Genomic DNA, 16,056 nt, shown 5'->3' on the forward strand with positions numbered 1-16,056 from the left:
CAGGTTAGGGTGCACAGTTTCCCAGAGCTGGTAAGCTGGACGAGCCGCCCTGGCATCAGGCAGAGGTCAGGGAGGGGACACAAAGTGGTCTGGTTTGTGCAGGCCTGCCCAGTGGACCAGCTCCTCCAGGAAGGATGCTGCTCCCCCCAGCACCAGCCTGACAAGGCCCAGCTGGCAGCCCTCAGCCATGAACATGCCCAGCTGCTGGACCTCACAGCTGAGTCACCCCAGTGCTTCGTGGGGTGCATGGGCAGAAACAGGTGGGAACATGGAGGACAGTGGGAGCCTGCGTCCACAAGGTGGGCAAGTGTGATCAGGACCTCCCGACGAGATAGAGCTCTGTCTTCCTAGACCCCTGAGACTGAGCAATGCCCAGGATGGCAGTCAGTGGCATGAATAAAACAGTGACCACTGATGCTGGGGGCACAGGGTGGTGGGGTGGGAGGAGCCCCACTTCTTTATGTGCCTCCATTTCCTCATCAATAAAATGAGGATCCAAGAAAAGACTTCTAAGGTGTCCTCAAGAGCTAAAATTCTAAGTCTAGGAGCAGCGAAGACAAACACAAATGGGTCTTCATGACAAAAGGAATGGGTGGAGACATATAATTGACATGCATACAGATCAGATCCTGTGCCTCTCAGGATAGCACTGTGCACTTAGTGTGCTCAAACTGTCTGACGTGGCCAAGCCCAAATATACACCCATATGCACGTGCACACCCCCACCTCCCGCCAGCCACAAAACTAGTGCTACTAGCAACCCTCTAGGGGAGGAGTTCAAACCCCCTCTTTGAACACACAGACCTAGGAAAAATCTAAAAAAAGAAAAGAGACTGAGATTGGGCATTTTAGGAAACGTTCCTGGAGGGCAGGCCAGAGAGGAAGTGCAAAGGCAGGACACACCAGGAAGCTGGCTGCGTGGGAATGAAGCTGGACCTGGAAGAATGGTACTCGGCATTTTGCTACCCATTAAGTAAATAGGATTGAATTATTTTGCTTTAAAATTAGAATGGAAATAGGCTCCACTGTGAGGACAGATTTGTTTGCTGTTCTTATTCTGATTAAGGGTACACTGTGTCTCTCAGCATTCTCTGCAATTGGAAGCCTCAGAAAAATCCCTATTTTTAACTCATTGATAAAATTCTTGAGGACCTTTAAAAGCCAGATTTTAGGTTTAGATGGGAAATCTGAGATGAAGGCAACCTCTAGAAAGAAGAAGATTGGATGGATCTTCTCTCCTCATCTCCAATCTCACCTGAGTTACTCAGTCAGCTTCTCAACCAAACCATTAGCTGGGCTATACCAATATCGTCTCACTGCGTGACCTCGCCTTCTACTATAACTGGTCACTGTAATATAACCAAGGTCACCTCTGCTGAGTCATTCGATGGCCCTTTCTCAGTTCAGCTCTTTGTGGGGGGTAGGAGTGGTGTTTCTGCAGCAGTGACCTTAAGTGCAGAGGCCCCTTCTCCTTTAGACTCAGACAATCCTCTGGTTCTCTTCCTGCCCTTTGATCTCAGGGACCCTGAGGCTGTCTCCACAGACCGTAGCAGAGTTTGGAATGTAACATCACCTCATTTGATCCTCACAATGCCTCCAAGTTATCCTGGTGAAAATTATTCCTCTTTAATGTATCAAAAGACAAAAGCTCAAAGGTTACACATCTAGAAGCATCTGGAAGAATTGGGATCTGAACCCAGGTTTCACTCTCCCAGTATGGAGCTCTCTGAGAGACTGTGTCCTGTGATCCCTGCAAAGCATTTAGGGAAAACCTCCCCCTGCCCTGGCCTTTTTTGGACCTTCTACTCAGGTATGGGCTACATTTTGTATTTCTGCTTTGCTTTAATGACAGCCTGTTAAATGTAAGCACAACTGGTGTTACTGTTGTGAGTCTTTTGGCCAACTTCCTACTTTTCGATTTATACTATTTTTGGTGTGTGACTTGAAGGCAGCTTGTGCAGGGGGTCTTGGACAACCCCTGCTGCTAAAAGCTTTTGCCCTTGTCTTCTCTGCATGTGCCAGCATGACTGCCTACAGCTCCAGACACTCCAGAGCCCAGGACAATGGGAGGGATGCTTTCTCCCAAGATTATAGAAAAGAATTGAGTGGATTTACAGTTTTCCATACAGAGATAGAAAATTGACCAAGTACTTCATCCTGATATCCTACTGCTTGGGAGTGGAGGATGCCCAGCAATGCTTGCTGTCAGGCATTTCAGCAGCTGAAAGGTCAAGGAGTGTGTTTAATGGGAAGCACTAACCTATGCATCTGGGTCTCCGTGCCTTCCGCAAGCTCTCATCCATTTTGCTGGACTGGTTGCCTCCTTGCCTCAAAGAGGAAATTTAACTGCCAATGAGGCAGTCCATGGAGAAGCTCCCGGGGCTACAGAACAGACAGCATGAAACCCTCAGGTGTCAAGCTCTCTGTCTAGCCTCCTCCTGACTGTGAAGATTCCCCCTTCCCACCAGCACCAGCTCTGGGGAGGGAGATGGATAAAGGCCTGGTCCCAGGAGCTCGTGAGAGCTGCCTACTGAATTTGGAGCACAAAAGGACATGTTAGCAGGTAGTGGGAGGGGGCTGGATGTTTACAGCCAGGGCCTGTGAAAAAAAATTAGCTGTGAATTCTAAATTAATTGTGAATTCTCCCAGCTCACCTCTACTCTGGATTCTTAGAACAAGGCTTTGCCCCAGGAGGCTGACACATTTTCGCTCTCTCTCCAAAGAGCCCACAATCAAGTCAGACCAAAAGGAGTAAATACTAACTCTCTGACCACGGCAGCTTGGATTGCTCCCCTGTCATGCAAGAGGTACCAGATATTTACTGAAAACCTGGATATTATGGCAGGAGAATATGAATAACAAACACACGCATGTGCCAGCATGACTTTAAGTGTTTTGCACATATTCATGCCAGACAAGTAAAATAGTGTCCCTTGACTTAATCCTCACAGCCATCCTAGGAACTGGGTACCATCACCACCCTCATCTCCTTTGTACCCATGGGGGAGTAAGGTAGAGAGAGGTTAAGTAATTTTGCCCAATGAGTCATAATGAGGGGTCGAGTTACAATTCAAATCCAGAGTCCATGTTCTTAAGCCTGTGTGTGACATTGCCTGGTAGCTAGAGTCAGTTGTAAAAGACTGGTTTGCATAACCTTGAATGGGATATCTCTAGACAAAGTACTTTTTATTTGGATGAAATTAAGTAAAGAAAAAGGCTGGGAATACAGGAACGGCTAGGGCATAAGGATGCCAAGATACTCCAGCCTGACATCCCTACCTCCGAGCTGCATGAGGCTCCTGCAGCCAATGCTATGAGACACATACTGCTTTGGTTTCCTACCCACAGCCAGCAACTAACTTTTGGTCTAAATTTCTGTGCGCAGCTCTGCATTTTAAGGGTAAGGAGACATGCTGGTTCACTCTGGCCTCATGGCAGCTCTCCAGGAAAGCAGCGATATAGTCACTAACTCAACAAGAAACATCAAAATCTCACCTGCCTCCCTCAGGACACCTTTTCATGGGAATGCATGTCTTCAGCAGAGCAATGCATGGATAACTAAACCATCTGGTGTGTTCATGTTCATCCTGACATTTAGTTGTCCCATCTCCCAAATCCTTGCCGGAAGATCAGGTTTTGCTGCTGTGGACATGGATGTAGGTGCTCACTGCATCCTAGCCTCTTACCTGATCTTGGACCATCGCTCCACCAAATGCCCAGATGGCAGCAAACACAAAATACAGCTCATAGGTTTCCTTGGGGCAGTCTGCAGGGATGTCCTCCTTGGTCAGGAGACACTCAAGAAGGTGGCAGAGCATCTGCACCATACTCTGCTCTGGGATAGGAATTATCTTCTTAAATCTGCAAAGAGAGAGCCAGATGTGCTCTAGAACACTGCGTTTTCCATCCTAGATCCATGGTCAGATGGCTGTGCAAGCCACTTGGTTCTGGTGGGCTCATGACCTGCCAGACTCTTAGGGCTTACAGAGGGTCAGACGCTTCTTCAGCCTGCATCCCCATCAGCTATTTTGGGTCATCTCTCTGTGAAGACAAGTAAGGGCCCAGAAGGTTTCTGGGAAGGTTCCTTTTCCTATCACCCTTTCCTCTGATACTCTCGCCTCCCTCTTCCCTCCTCTGAACACTGATGACCCCTCTCAATCCTTGGGAAATGTGGGCAGCTGTGAAAATGTAAGTAAATATCTCAGAATTTTCTCTTTTGCCAGAAAGCACCTCAAGAGTCAATATGGGTGCCGTTCTGAGGTTGCTGCTTCCATTCCTTCCACTCAGAGGAGTAACTAAAACACAGTGAAAATGTTTCCCTTGGGGCCAGAGTCTTATATTGGGGTGGGAGGAGTGCAGAGTGGACAAATGATTATTTTATACAATCATGATTTACTTGATGGAGTTTGTCTTCCAAGACTATGCCTCTATGCCTCTGTCCTGGCCTGGTGTTTGTCCTCTTAACCTTGGCTTTGGAGGTCTTGACTGAAAGGCAGGTATCAAGGGATGTACAAGGTGACCTGTGCCCAAGGGAACAGGAGCATGTGTGCATACACACACACACACATGCGCACACACAGGCGTGCATGCACACACATGTATGCACAAGGGCACTTTCAGCCCACCATGCATACATACATAGTGCCCACATACCCACACGCTCAACCTCTCCTGCACACCTGCCCTCGCAGCTGCCTCCCACGGCAAGATGAGCTCACAGGCCACACAGGAGCAGGAGCGCTGTTACAGGATGAGTAACACCGCCGACTGAGACCTTCAGTCCTTCTCCAGCACTGGGCCTCAGCGCTCCCTCACATTCCATTCTTCTTAGTGTTTGGTTCTTACACCTGCTCTCAGTCTAGTTGTGTCTCACAATGACTCTATGAAGTAGTCCAGTAGTCAAGGCTTCCATGAGTGAGGGGAAAATTGAGTACTTGAGAGGCTTTTCTTCATTTGACACATATTTGCAACAGAAGGTTAAAATGTAGCTGTCTCAGGCAGAGTTTTGAATAAGGTACCAAGATGATAGGGGCCGACTAGGCGGACCATTCCAAACTGACATCCAAGCAACGGGGGGGTGCCTGTAAAGGCTGTTACAACCTTGGCCTTTCATCTTCTCCAGGAAGAGAGGATGGAAGTGGGAGATGCCGGAGTGGCCAGCAGTTAGCACACAGAGAACACCTGGTGGGCGATAAGTGTCCCCTCACACACGGGGAAGGCAGGTGCTCGCCTGGAATAAAGTTGGAGAAAGGGCTTCAGTAGGACCGCTCTGAAGTGGCAAAGGACCTGTACTTGAAGAACCTTGAAGAGACTGGCTTATCTCATAGCGAGCGAGGAGGTTGCTCGCTGGGGCAGCCTGTGCTCCCATTTATCAAAGCAGGGAGGGGCGAGTATTTTCTGGGATCCCCCTGTGAGCCATGAGCATGTGGGGTGCTTTAGATGCCGGCCAAAGGAGCAGTTTGCATGAGGAGTTATACAAGACCGGCTGATGGAGATGCATTTACTTTCTTCAAAGGAAGGCATGTGGAAGATCCCCAGTGATGGAGAGGGGCCCAAGGACTCACAAAATCTTTAATTTTGGATCTGCCACAGTTAGGGTAACTAAGGCCATGCCAGAGCCTGTCATTAAGGCCTTTCCTCCCTCTTACTGTCTTCATCACCCTTCAGCCCTGACAGGTCAGAAGCTGCAGCTGATTGAGGGGGTGACTGGTAGAGTCAGGACAGAGGAAGTCAAGGACACTTCCCTTTGGCACTGAGGGTGACATCTGGAAGATGGTCTGAGCTATGGGCCAGGGGAGAAGTGTCATTTAAATGCAGTCTGCTTTTTAAAATTTTTACTGTGTGTTTTCTTTAAATTTTCATGTGTGTGTATGTGCACACATGTGTGATTGTGTGATTGTGTGACTACAAATGATCAGATACCTTTTTATTACTGGAGAATGATGGGTAAAGTAATGGGTGTTTACCTAGATGTCATCCAGGGGTGGGAGGACAACCAGCCACATAAAATGGTTTTGAAGGAACAGTGGGAAACAAAATAAGTTGCTTTATAATCATCCCTTACGAGGCTCGCTCATTCAGTATAAAAATCACGCTATGTTGACCTCACACAGCTTCATAGTAACAGGGCCCTACAAAGCCAGCATTATGATGCCGTGACGGATTAAAATACCAGTAAGACTTTGAAGTGTGCACCTTGTCACTAACTAGCTGTGGCCCCGAGGGAGCACCGTGGAACCCCAGCTCTTTGTCTATGGGATATTATGCCCTCTTAGGAAAGCTGTGAGAGTTAAATGAGATAACCATAATTGACAGCTGTGCTTTTTCCTTGATAACGAGAATTCAGAGACTGGGGGGTGCTGTGTCTGGAGAGATTTAGTACAGTTAGTGTCTTCAAAGCTTGTTCCAAGGTTTGCACATGCACACGAACACACACTTACCCATACCCATATAGACAAGAGTTTGGCCTCTCTTGTTCTAAATGCCCAGAGTGGGGAATGGCCTCCTAGTCAAAAGACAAACCGGACAATTGTCTCAGCAAATGACAAAGAACAGGTGCATGCTGGTTTCCTAAAATCTCCCTTCTGGTTGACCTCTTTGCTGCCCTTGCCCCCATGAGACACTAGTCACCATTACCACTTCTAGACTTTGCCTGCTGCCAGGGCCGCTTTATCTCATTAGCCAAGGCCACGGGGCCAACAGGCCACGAAGGGCTGAAAGCTTTCCATGGGTTTATGAAAATGGTGAAATTTGGAAAAGTAATTACTGACCCTGGCATATAAAAATTTCAAAATCAAAATTAATATGTGTGTGATTAAATATCTAAAAATATACTACTATGTCAATGGCTCAGCTGCAACTCAGGTTTTAGTTACATAAAATTCACTCTAAACGTGGGTGGATTTTGATGGGGTGAGGGCAGGCATGTGCGGCCAGAGGGCCTGGGGCACTCATTCACCTCTGCCTCTGTGTGTGCCAGTGGTTCTCTATCCTGTGCTTGACAGACCAATGAATAAAGGAGTCAGGGATCATTTTGAGTGGTGGACTTAATTTCCCCAAAACAATCCTGAACCTAACCTGCTGACCCTTTAAGAGCTGTGCATCTCTGAGTCACATTGCATTCACGGCACCAGCCTCTGATGGTTGAAGTTGGAGGAACCACAAATTTGGGTGCCTGATTCATTGAATGATGCATCAATTGACCAAGAAAGAGAATGTAAAACAAAAGCAGGGGCCTAATGCTGGAACATCTATTTACAGACACATGTGATATTGCGGCTGTAAGTATCTTTTTGGTTAAGAGGAATAATCTCTTGTTCATGTGATAAGTGTCCAGGGCTATTGCCTCTGCTCCTGCAGACCTGTAAGAGGAGAGGTGAACGCACAGTGTCCAGAGGGGCAGGACTGGCCGAACGATGCATTCTACCCGATCCTGCATTACTGGGCCAGGAACATACATGACCAGGAACAGAATGTGGGTATCGAGGGCCACTGACCTGTAGGTCTGTTAGCCTGGCCTCTGTAGGAGGACCAGCTGTGTGTCCTGCAAACCAAAGGACTTCTGTGTATTACAACCTGCCGCCTCTGCCGGATATACCCACATGCACTCATGGGAGGCACTTGTCACCTTCCTCCTCCTCCTCACCCACCTCGCTTCTTGCCTGAACTGATAATAGGCATCCCGTGGCCATCCTAGTGTGCGTTCCCCTCTGCCATCTGCCACACCCACAGGGGAATGCTTAGGGACATCTGACTTCAGGGGAAGGACACAGTGTCAGGGGGGCCTCGGATGTGAGCCAACCGGTTCTTCTGCAGCTTTAATGTGTTACATCCTGTGTTTTGTGACCTACCTGATTCTGAGTGTGTCTAAGCAGGTTGGAAGATACTTGTCAAACAGAATGGTTAGGTTGGCTCACTCTGTCTCGATTTCCCTCTTGTTGATCCAGCTGCACACTGCAGGGTTCCACCCCAGGTCTGCTGGGTTGATGTACAGGATCCCTGGGAGCACAGAGAATATTGTTCAGTGAGTTTTCCACAGGTGTCAGTATAGTCTTCACCCCAGAGTTGTTTTCTCTGTTTAGAAAACATACTAGAACACTGGACTTCAAAAGAACGGAGATCTGGCTGATGACTTTGGGGCAAGTGGGTCTGCTCTTGGGGCCAGCTCTGGACTGAGAACAGCTGGTGGAAAGCAGTGTTGGAAAGGATCCTAAGGCCAACTCTAGGCTCAAGAAGAGAGAAGGCTATGCCATTAGGCATACTTGGCATGGTGTGGAAGTGTGTGGCAGGTCAAATGGTGGGACCCGAAAGGATCTGTCCATGTCCTAACCCTGGGACTCTGGGAACACGATCTTACGTTGAAAAAGGACTTTTGCAGGTGTAATTCAGGACCTTGAGATGAGAACATCCTGGATTATCTGGGTGGAACACGTACAAGTGTCCTTCTAAGAGACAGCAGAGGAAAGGCACACACAGAGAAGGCCACGTGAAGATGGAGACAGAGCCTGGAGTCACAGGCCCCGAGCCAAGGAGTGCCTCGGCTGGACTGTGTGAGGAAGGGTGCTCCCCTGAAGCCTTCAGAGGGAAGGCAGCTGGCCTGAAACTTTGATTTCGGATGTCTGACTTGCAGAAGAAAGAATAAACTACTGCTGTTTGCAAAGCCACCAAGGTTGTGATTCGTTACAGTGCTCCTTGGAAATGAATAGGCTGGGAGAGGCAAATCTCTTGGGCCCTGTTCACAACCTCAGCACAGGTCCCTGCAAGGGAATCTGTCACGATGGTGGAGATCTCTTTACCCTCTAGCCTGTCAATAAATTTGGCCTTGGTGTTAGAGGAAAGTTAAGGCGTAAAGTTGTTATCTTCCACTAGGATGTCGTGAGAGTCGCAAAGCTTGTCACCTCCACTGTCACGGAGGCGAGCACTGGCTTGAAAGCAGCCTAATTTGAGGCACTTGTGTACAGTTGTCCAGCCCAGGGGCCATTCCCCTTCCCTACCATAACATTTCTGAATTAGGACGGTCACAGGGTCCCGGCCTGAGAGCGCTTGCTCACGCTCATGGATGTGGATTGGGGCTGAGGATTGGCTGGTGGGTGCCTGGCTCCCTCTGGGAGCTTCCTGCTGTGCCAGCCAGGTCCTGTGTGATGCTGGTGGTGCCTGTTTTCAGACGAGTAGTTCTGTGGTTTTGTCCTATCTCATGCCATACCTGCTCTGGAGACGGTGGCTGGGGTAGCCGTGCGCAGGTGGCTGATCTCAAAGAGGAGCCACATCATGGGATTCAGAGGGATCCTCTCATTGCTAGCCAGGGTCAGCACCTGGTAACAATGGGGGGGACAACAGGTGGGGAGGAGTTACGGCGCATGGCCAGCTGGTGGGGATTTGCTGGATTTCTCCTGTAAGAATTACAGATGATTGCTTTCTTCTTTGTGATTACATGTGTTTTCTAAATTTTCTACAATAATCCTCTCTCTCTCCTCTCTGCACTCCCACCCCTGTGTGTATATCGAGTCAGGAAATAAGTCACCTAAAAAACTTACATTGATGTCAGTGATTTGAATGAATTAGGCCATACTGGAATAATAAGATTATTAAAGGAAAAAAGCTTAGGCTTCTTATTACTACCGTGTCTCTTTAGGTCATCCCTCTGGGAGAACATACATTCATTCTAATAATCCTATAAATGTAGAAACCATTGTAACACTTCTAATATGGATGTGCTGTCTGAGCAAGTTTAGGAGCAGCCACAAGCTTAATAGCTAGTTTATTGGCATTGTTAGTCTTCATTGCTTATAAAAAATAAAAATATAAAGGGAGGGATAAGGGAAATAAGGGGTATTACGATTAGCACACATAATATAGGGGGGCATGGGGAAGGCAGTATAGCAGAAAGAAGACAAGTAGTGACTCTATAGCATCTTACTATGCTGATGGACAGTGACTATAAAGCGGTATGTGGTGGGGACTTGATAATGGGGGGAATCTAGTAACCACAATGGTGCTCATGTAATTGTATATTAATGATACCAAAATAAAACAAAATAAAAATATTTTTTCCATGGATAAAGAGTGTCACCATTGAGAATGTCTGACAGGCTCAGAATATTTCTGATCTTTAGTTTCCTGATTTGGAAAGAAAAAACAAAGATTGGAAGAGATGATTTAAGATTCCTTTCAGCTCTAAATATTAAATTAATCTACATGCAGAAGATTTTGAAGGAAATGACAGCAGTGCTAAAAACAGGGCCATCAATTTAAGTGAAAGTCGCTCATTCAGATGAGTCCATTCTGAGATGTCTATTAAAGACACCAGTAATAAGTGAAACCAGGATCTTGAAGAGATACCTGTGCCCCTGCATTCACTGGAGCATTATCTACAATACCTGGGACATGGAAACAAGCTAAGTATCCAATGAAACATGAATGGACAGAGAATGTGGTGTATATATACACAATGAAATATTATCCAGCCATAAAAAGAAGGAAGTCCCATTATTTGTGGCAACATGGATGGAACTGGAGAGCATTATGGTGCATGAAATAAATCAGAGAAAGAAAAATACTATATGATCTCATGTATATATGGAATCTAAAAGAAACAAAATCATAGAAACAGAATAGATCAGTGGTTGCCAGGGTTGGGGGTGATGAGGTGGGTGGAGGAACTGGATGAAGGAGGTCAAAAGTTACAAACTTCTACTTATAAGATAAATTAATCCTAGGATGTAACGTACAGCATGGTGGCTATAGTTAATACTGTATTGCATATTTGAAAGTTGCTAAGAGAGTAGATCTTAGCACTTAAAAGCTCTCAAAAACAACAACAAAAAGATGATCAGATGAGGTGATGGAGGTGTTAACTAACCTTACTGTGCTAATCATTTCAAAATATATGCATACTTCAAATCATCACACTGTATATCTTAAATTTACACAATGTTCTATGTCAATTATATCTCCATAAAGCTGGAATAGATAAAAAAAAAAAGGAAGACACTGGTAGTAATTCTGTACTCAGGGTCAGCCCTGTGTGGAATCGAGATTTCCAAATGTGCCTGGGGTACAGGTTTCATAGATGAGTAGGGATGACGCAGACTCCCCTTCCCCACTGATACCTTGTTTTCATCCATGACAGTGTTGAGAGACTCTATCCACGTTGGATCTATGTCGCCATCCAGTAAGATCCACTTGGGCCCATCATGGGTAATGTTGGCAAGCTCCCGCATGATGGAAGAGAACAATCCTGAAAGGAACCACGGATAATTTATTTTCCATTTCATCACCAATCTTCTTTCTCTCAGCACAGCCCTTCCTTATTAGCTACAGAAGGTGTAAATAAAAAGGCAGGACAGAACTGGTTTTGTATCTCTTTACCAAGATCTGACAGTGCCATGAGGCAACTCCCACTCTCTCTCTCTGCTCCAGTCTGACTTTTAGTAAGAACAGCTACACAAAACAACAATGCCTGATAGTACTGGCTTTATACGTGACAAGGGACTCAGCAAATTATTTTGACAGGCAACTATGACATTATGGAATTACATAAAGCCTTTTTAGGTAAGTTTTCATCCTTTCTAATTGCAGCCCAGGGAAATCTTATCAAATGCAGACTTTGAGAAAAGGCTGAATGTGATTTAAACCTGCATTACAGAAAATTTATATCTTCATTAGGATACAATTGATTTTTATGAGACCAAGCTTTCCCAATCAATAATATGGTATGTCTTTTCATTTATTCAAATATTGTTTTATGTTCTTAATACAATTTTATAGCATTTTCAGTGTATCACTTTGGCTAAATATATTCCTAAACATTTCATAGTTTTTATTGCTATTGTGAATGGGACTGTTTTTTTTTTTGTACTTCCATTTTTAGCTGGCTACTGCTAGTATAGAGAAAAGCTATCAAATTTTGTATATTTAGTTTATACTTAGTTACCTTTAATAAATGTTCTTATTAATTCTAGTGATTTTTCAATAATACCTCTTGACTTCTTTAGGCATAAAGTTTTATCAGCAAAATAATGATTGTTCTACATTCTTCCAATTTATACCATGTATTCCATTATCTTGTCTTACTGCATCTTCTAGAATCCCACCAATCAACCCTGACTAATAATATTGGAATACGTCTCCCTGACTTATTCCAGATTTCAATGAAAATGGTTTTACTTTCTCATCATTAAGAATGCTTTCTTTTTCCTTTTGACTTTAGGTTAAGAGTATTTATTATATTTAAGGGATTCCTTCTATTTCTATTTTACTTAGAATTTTTAAAAAATTAAGAGTGGCCAGTGAGTTTTTAGCATCTGTTGATTGATCAAATGACTTACTCCTTTAATTTTTCAATGCTTTAATTAATACTTTAAAATAAGTACTTACTTAATACTTATATACTTAAATACTTAATAAGTACTTAAAAATACTTAGAAAAATAATTAATAGTTAAAAAAAGCACTCTAAAAATAATCAATGTAACCCTACATTCCTAGAGTAGATTCTACTTGGTCAAAGTATGTTATTCTTTTGAGATAGTGTTTGTCTCCTGAGGGTGTCAGCCCCAGGCAAGTTCACTCTGGATTTGATGAGACCGAAAAGTGACAATGGAATGTTCTTGGGGTAAAAGGGTTTATAGCCAGCTTTATTCTCATGGTGGCAGGTCAAGCTCTAGAATCCTCTCTGCCTGAGGGCAGTCTGCATACAGCAGGCTAGTCTCTGCCTCTCCACCTCTCCACCACCTTGCAGCCACACAGCCCCAGAGCACTGGGTGGAGCTCCTTACATTGAGTCACTAATATCTCATTGCCCACAGGTGTGCAAGCCTGCACCTACCAGCACTGCTCATGCACAGTGGGCAAGCAAACCAAGGTCAGGTGAGAATCCTGGCCGTGGAACTTCCATTTTCTCTACAGTATTGGATTCTATTTACTGATATTTTATGGAGAATTTCTGAATCTACATTACTAAGTGAAATTAGGCTCTTGTTTTTGGTTCTACAGAAAGGTTGATATAAAGTTTATTCTGGCTTCATAAAATGAATTGAGGGAAGTCCTTTTTATGATTTTGGAATCATCTTTTTTTGTTCTGGCTATATTTTAAAATTTTCCTCTTTATTAGTTAACTCCTTTTCTACTACATATTGAGTAAATCTTTTAACATTATACTTTACCAGTGGACCATTTTATTTCTGATTTTTGTATATTCTCTTCTATTTTAATCTTGTCTGTATCTATTGTTACATCTTCTTTCTTCTTCCCTATCTGGTACAGTTTTACTCTTTTTTTCCCATTAATCATGCTCACAATGGACTTTATTTATCATCCCTATGGTTTTCTTTGCTTCTTTCCACCAATTTTAGCTTTTATCTGTATTAAGTTTCTTCTTCCCAATTTCCTCCAGGTTTAGTTTATTATTCTTTGAATAATTAGGATGGATAATGACTTCCTTCATTTCTCATCTACCTTGTAAAACAGAGTTTAGAGTTTTTCCTTATTGGCTTTAGATGTGTCCTGTAGGTTTTGTATGAAGTGTTTTTCTTTCCATTGCTTCCTACAGGGATTGCAATTTAATTTTCCCTTTAATGCAAGGATTAAGTGAGCATTTCTTGATCTGTAAGCGGTAAAATTATTCTTGGTCATTTCCTTGCTATTTGTTTCTAATTCTATTGCATTATTATTAGAAATTGTGGCCTCTGCATTAACACTTTTGAATTCATTCTGGTTTCTTTCGTTCCCAGTGAAACTCTAACTTTTTGGAAATGTTCCATGAACCTACCAAGAAAGGAATATTTTCTGTTTGTAAGATGCAAAGTTATATGACTATGTGTTATACTGAGTTTGATGATATATTTCCCACTTTTATGTCTATACTTATTTTTCTGTCTACTGAATCTAATATTGAAAAAGATGCATTAATGTAATACACTATATTACTGTTTTATTAAGTGGTTCTGAGACATTTAATAAAGTCATACTCCATTTACTTGGAAGTTCTCTTGTTTAGTGAATACAGATTTATGATTATTATAAATTTTGTCAGGTTTTCAACATTTAATGAACACATTAATAAAACTTTAATTGAAATTGAAACACCACTTAAAGTTTGGATTATATTATGTGAGTTTAAATCTGATATGGAATAGGAAGTACTTGAGACTAGCCAGGAAAATTACAAACGAGCATTGAGGAGGGCCCTACCTTATCAGACATTAAAATGTTATAAAATGTGACTAAAATAGAATGGCATTAGATAAATAGGTGAGTGGAACAAAGTAGAAAACCCAGTTAGATCTCAGTGTATTTGACAAGCTGGTGTTTAAATTCAGAGGGAAAGGATACTTTACTTAATAAATGTTGCTGCACATTAATTTAAATTATCTACCTGGAAGGAAATAAAATTGATTCTGTACCTTACCTCATACCAAGCCCCAAAATAAATTCCAGATGGATAAAAATGTAAACATAAAAAGAATTTCTAGGACCAAATTTATGATACCAAATGTATAGCTGAAAGGTAGAAAGGGTTATAAACTATGTAACAATTCCACATTCTAAAAAGACTAGATGGACATAATTTCCTCCTCTAAAAAGTGTATGGTAAATATGCCATGAAGTGTGTGCAGAAAAATGGCAAATAGGGAACATCCACTAGCAATGCCTACAACAGATAAAGGGTTCATCGCTTTGACATATAAAGAACTGTACAAACTGATAAGAAAATAATAAGGGGGAGTCAAATCACAGAGGAGCCAATTACTAAGACCAGTAACAAGGAAGAGATGTTAAGCCTCATAATAGTCACTGAAATAAAAACTAGAGATGCTACTCCCCTTATTCTAGGTCTCTGACTAAAGGTTGTAAATTAGGAACCCAGGCAATTTGACTCTGATGTAGTCAGACATGGAGACATGAGGAGGGATCCGAGATGTCCTCATTCATTTCTGAAACATCAGTTTTAGAAAGAGATCATATCCACTCACAGAGAGTTCTCTTCACTTTCTTTTCTGCTCACACCCAGTGATAAAAGACCCTTTTTCAACATTCGCCCGTTGCTGTGGTGAGGTCAGCAATGAGTGAACAAAGGTTTGGAACCCTCAGGATCGTCGAAGAGACTAGGGTTCTAGGGCTCTCCTGAAATGAATGATGGTGTATGTCCCCTTTGGCAGCTTCCCCATCTCTCCTGGGGCTGTGCCCTCCGTGGAATGCCACACTGCACTGCTCCCTAAGGAATGGGCTGTGGGCTTCCCTATCACGCCCGTGTCTTAAACCCACTGCCTGGCTAGGGACTCTGTGACTGTGCTCCAGAATCACAGAACTGCAGCTGGGAATGCCTGGCGGCCTCATCCTCTGAGTGTCCCCTTTCAAGGGGCAGCTGCAGAGTCCCCAAGCAAAGAGACTACCCAAAAGGCTAGGTTCCCCTCCAAGCCAAAGGGTTTCTTCCTTTCCTTGATTCTCTCTTCACCTCCTTCTCCCATCCCAAAAAGACCGACCCACCGGTCTCTCCTCTGCAGCTCTTCTCACAATGTTCACACCTGCTTGAGGGCCTCTGAGGGTAGTGGGGACTTTCCCCCAGGGGTATCCTGCTCTTACCATCCTTCCATTCTTGTGTGGCTGGATTGATGATGCCGAAGAACTCATCATTTGTGACGGCTTTGGGGTTGAGGTCAGTCCAGACGGGGTGGTGTTTCATGATCTGATAGGTCTTGTGCAAGGACCTCAGCACCTGGGACTTGCCGGCACTGGCACTGCCCACCACGAACACTGAGTGCCGCACTGCCAGGAGCTCCTCCAGCTGGACCACCTGGGGGAACACAGTACTCAGCCAGAGGGACCTATCTGTCACTCACCTACTCCCCACAGCTCTTCTGTGGGCCAGGCTGGTGTCTGGAGTGAGACTGACATCAAGAGAGGAAGGGCTACTCCCCTCAAGATGGGATGGCTCCTAACCCCAGGGGCAACATGATTCCTGTACTCATTCATCATTCAGTTATATAATTTATTAGTCACCCACTAAGTGCTTGAGAGTGCACCAGGTGAGGGGCATTCAGAGATGACCATCCTGCTCA

At 44.1% G+C, this 16,056-nt stretch overlaps 1 pseudogene; it reads right to left on the minus strand.

Moving 5' to 3' along the window:
- The window catches only part of LOC140848606 (dynein axonemal heavy chain 9-like), a 198,895-nt pseudogene that overhangs the window by 58,150 nt on the left and 124,689 nt on the right, over positions 1 to 16,056 (minus strand).

Source organism: Manis javanica, chromosome 4 (assembly GCF_040802235.1).
Source record: "Manis javanica isolate MJ-LG chromosome 4, MJ_LKY, whole genome shotgun sequence".
In the NCBI taxonomy this organism is placed as follows: Eukaryota; Metazoa; Chordata; class Mammalia; order Pholidota; family Manidae; genus Manis; species Manis javanica.